We start from the raw sequence: 4,800 nt of genomic DNA, 5'->3' as shown, positions 1-4,800 counted from the left end.
TTATCTCTCCCAACGAGGGCGAGGGCGGGGACAGCCCGCGCGGTAAGGTGGTCCCAGTTCGGGGCTCCCTAGGACCGCCCCCTGCCTCTGTTTGGCCAGCGCGAAAACGATGACCTCAGGCCAGGTTTAAAGTTACAGGGCCGCGGCTGCGGGGCGCGGCCGGCACGCGCGGAGGGCCCGAGCCCCGGCAACACAGGCTTTTATTCTGCTCCCCTATAGGAGGGAAAGGGGGCGCAGGCAATAAGCGATTTTTTTTTGATAATTTTTAAAATCACTATTCTCTTTTTTAAGAATAAGGCACAAGATTAGGTTTTTCTTCTTAGAAGTAAACTGTTCCTTGTGTGGCCAGTCATTTTAGAACCAAGCAAGGGATTGTTCTTGTAAATATTGAATTTGATGGCTTTAAAAAAAAAAGTGGCCGTCCTCCTCTGGGTGAGCCGGAGGCGGTTCGCGCTGGTAAATTGCACCCTTGTTCAGGGGCCGCGAGCGGGCGGGCTCCCGGGGGGCTGCCGGGGAGAGCTGGCTGGGAGCTTCGCAGCCCCGGTGGCTTCGGCAGTTTTGGAAAAAAGACTGAGCGCGAGATCCGCCTCTTACTACTTTGGATACAGCGCTGCGGTGCTGGGGCCCAGGACAGACCTGCGCAGTGACTGGTGGGACGCAGCAGCCCAAGGATGTCAAAGGGACCCACCTGGTCACCAACCTGTGTGCACTTCCAGCTGGGGCTCGTCCCCTTTAATCCTGGACCTTGGTCCCCAAGTCCCCACTTTACTGGTTTAAGCAATCTTGCCCTGATCTCAGGTCCTGGATGTTAGCAACAGGAAGATAATTTATGTTTTGATTTTATTTCCTTTTGAACTCTTGAAATTAAATTTTTTTTTTCTTTTAAGGGGAGGAGTTGGAGAAGTGGCCCACTCCCAGATGCCACAAATTCCATTCAGCAAAAAGAACCAGAAGACGAATGCCCCAAAGCTCCATCCTGAGGTGAAAACTGGTTGTTTTCAGATCCTAAACCCCAGATTCCAAATTTACTTTATAATAAGAATCACATGGGGAGATTGCTTAAAAACTCAGAGTCCTGTGTTCCACCCTCTACTCATTAATTAGACCCTTGGGGAATCCATATTTTAAGCCAGGAGCCACAGGGATTTTTAGTAAACAGAGCCCCCTGGCAGCCCTTCTCAAACAGCATGACCCTGTGAGTCACTGTTAAAATGCTGTGAAGCTTCCTGGGGAGATTCTGCATTTCTAACCATCTCCCAGGTGAAGTCTTGTCCTGGGGCTACAGGATAGGAGCTGATACCTGAAATAAGGAGAGGAAGGGACCCTGGAGAGTCAAGGGGTTGGAAACATAAAGAGAAAACTGGAGATATAGAGGATTAGCTGAACTAACTCCCCCATCACGTTAATGCGTTTTATTGGTATTACTGCATTACCAGTAATGTTTGTTGAGAGACTACATGGTGCCTGTATTGTCTACCCTGCAAAATGGAGAATAGATGCAAATCCACTCCAAAGTAAAAAAATAAAAAGATAGACTTCACTTGGGAACAGAGATGAAATGCAGCCTTGGTGGGAGAACAGGTTAAGTGCAGCTCATTTAGAGGGTGCTTGGGGCTGGGTTATGATTGAAGGTGCCAACTAAAAATTGGCACTTGCCATCTGTCTCTACAAGGACTGTAGGCCGCTGACCTTCAACACACCCTGAAAGGAGTTTGGAGATCAGGAATGAGGCACTCTGTGCTCTGGGAAAAACTGGTGGGACAGGCCTTCAGATAGTCAGATGTTTCCAGGAGAAGATTTTATGAGCCAAAGTCTTGCATCTCCTCATATCTAGAAAAGCACTAAAATCATTAACGGTGACATCTTCTCCTTGTGACTAGCAGCCAGCCTCTGCCAAAATGTGTGCTTGACTGCACCTACCCCACTTCACTAAAACCATATATGATACTGACGTCTTCCCCTACCTCTTTGGGTTTTTAAAAATTTTTATTTACTTTCATTTATTTATTTTTGGCTGTGTTGGGTCTTCGTTGCTGTGTGCAGGCTCTTCTCTAGTTGTGGCGAGCAGGGGCTACTCTTCGTTCTGGTGCGTGGGCTTGTCATTGAGATGGCTTCTCTTGTTGCGGAGCACGGGCTCTAGGTGCGTGGTCTTCAGTAGTTGTGGCTCACGGGCTCTAGAGCGCAGGCTCAGTCATTGTGGTGCATGGGCTTAGTTGCTCCACGGCATGTGGGATCTTCCCGGACCAGGGCTCGAACCCATGTTCCCTGCATTGGCAGGCGGATTCTTAACCACTGAGCCACCAAGGAAATCCTCCCCTACCTCTTTGGAGCAGTTTGTCAGAGCTGTCTGAAATGCTGTCCCCTGGACTAGAGTCCTCATTTTGCCCCAAATAAAACTTAACTCACAATTCTCATGTTGTGCACCTTTTTTTTTTTTTTCAGTTGGCAAAGGAGAAGCGCCTCTACCCGCCCTGGCCCCTGCCCTCCAGGGTTGTGTTTAGATTCTACAAGGTTGGTCACCTGACCTGCTGGTAGAGGAGCTGGATCTTGTTGGAGGCCATCCTGGGTCTGGGGACGGGGACCAGGGCTGGGGGTCTGTGGACAGGGCCAGGTACTGTTGGTCTAACTGGGGAGTTTGGCCGGGACTAGTGGGGGACTTTCCTCAACAACTGCCACGGCAGAGGAGAGAGAGGGGACACTGCTCCTGGGTCAGAGGTTGGAGCCACTGTGCACCTGGATGACTCAGGGTTAGACTAAAGAAGCTGCAGTGAAGCACAGGGGATTTGGAAGCCTGAGACCATCCCAGGTGAGGGAAGAAGGAAACAAGGAGGAAACATGCCAGGAGAGTCCTACATTCTTGTGAAACAGCTTGAGTCTGAAAGCAGTGACTGGTCAGATAACAGTGACATTTACCCGGGAACTTCGGGACCTTCAGCATTATCTCATGTAATCCTCAGGACATCCTTTGGGTTAAGAACACTGATAATACCCATCTGACACCCAAGAAAACAGGTTTGCAAAACAGTATGGTTTCCAAAGGGGCTTCCAAAGCAACTGTGCATCAGATTTGCCTGGTTAAGATTAAGATGCTCAGAGCTGGACCCCACTCCAGAGTTTCTGATTCATAGGTTGGGGTGGCGCCTGAGAATTTGCATTTTTAACAAGTGCTCAGGGATGCCGCTGCTGCTGGAGCTGGGGCACGACTTTGAGATCCAGTGATTTAGAGACCACACAGGTAGTCTGGGTCACCTAGAACAATGGGTGGAGCCAGAGTCTCTCTGTTGCAGGACATGAGCCTTTCGGATAGTGCTGGGTCTGCTTAAGGATCTGGAAGGAGAGGTCTGTAAGTTACTTTTAAGAAGTAGGAGCCTCCCTCCACAGCCCAAGCTGAGGGTGGGAGACCAAGCTGCAGAAGCAGTAGGAGAAGAGCCAGAGCCCTCAGCCTGGAACCCTCCACCCCGAGGGATGGTGCAGGATGAGTGTTAGCATCTCTCCTGTGCCCTGTGTTCTCTGAGACCTCTGCACAGTCCCAGGGCAGCAGACACAACTTCCAGGCTGCCTGGGAAGACTTCTCAACAACTTCTCTTGCTTCTCAACCCACACTGCTCTGGATCTGAGATATCGCTGATATTAAAGGCACCTCTGTGACTCAGGGGTAAATGGTGCACTTAGGTGAGTGACCTGGGCCCCAGATGTATCTAGAGCAGGAATGGGATGAGGCTGAGGTTAGGGATGGCGGGTAGGGGGTAGTGCTGGGGCTGAAGGAACCACAGCAGCTTGCTTTGCTGGAAAGAGCCTCAGTGTTTAGGAATCACAGTTCAGCTCCATGGTGGCCTTCAGCCAACATGAGCTTCAGTTTCTGCTTCTTTGAAATGGGTGTGTTGTTCCCACTTTGGAGGGTTCTACGCACAGCATGGAGTATAACGGCTATGGTTGCTGTGATGGTCATTTCTGCCAGGCCCTGCCCGGTTCTCAGCCTCTCGAGTCCTCCAATGGCCACCTGTGCCCACCTGAACCCTCAGCGAGTCCTAGCCTCGAGAGCAGAGGTTCTTGACATGGACTCAGTGGAACTGGTTCCTTTTGACCTTAGGAAACCCAGCTAAATAAGGACTCGGCATCAACTCATCCCTTGCTAGTCCAACCCTCGCCTTGGGCCTGATTCCTGAGAGCCCCCTGGATCCCTGTCTGTCTCCCTGGGCCCAAGGCTCCCTCAGGGAAACCCGATTATCTCCCAGTTCCACCTAGGAACTAATGTTCTGCATCAGGACCCCATCTGGAGTCTGGCTCCTGCCATTCCACTAATAGGCTGCTGGCTTGGCTTTCTGATCCATTGAGCTACTTCTATTTGCCAAAGCACCCCATCTCTCTCCAGGAGTCACCCCAATGCTGACTTCCCCTCCTATTGTCAGTCACACTACTGCATGCCCTATTCCAATGGGCAGCACACAATTTTGCTGGCAGACTCCCTAAAGGAATTTTGAAAAACTAGGTACCAATTATTTTTCATCATAGAGTTAAATAAGTATATTTTTAATGGGAGGTAGTACATATTAAATGCTTCATGAAAAGAAATAAGATGAAGACTGACTGTAATTGGAAAAAATATTTCATGTTGCGATTTGATAACACAATGATCATGACAAATTATATAAAATGTTTATCTATGAATTTTTAACCATACATCTTGACATTTTTTGATAAAAGACCTGGAAAACTGTCCAGCTACACTTCAAAGAGTCAGCATCATTCACAAATTTTTTAAATGTTGTGCATGTGTTAAGTTTTTCTTATAAAAAATAT

The sequence above is a fragment of the Mesoplodon densirostris genome, chromosome 2 (assembly GCF_025265405.1).
Source record: "Mesoplodon densirostris isolate mMesDen1 chromosome 2, mMesDen1 primary haplotype, whole genome shotgun sequence".
NCBI classification, from domain to species: Eukaryota; Metazoa; Chordata; class Mammalia; order Artiodactyla; family Ziphiidae; genus Mesoplodon; species Mesoplodon densirostris.
This window is presented reverse-complemented; position numbering follows the sequence as displayed.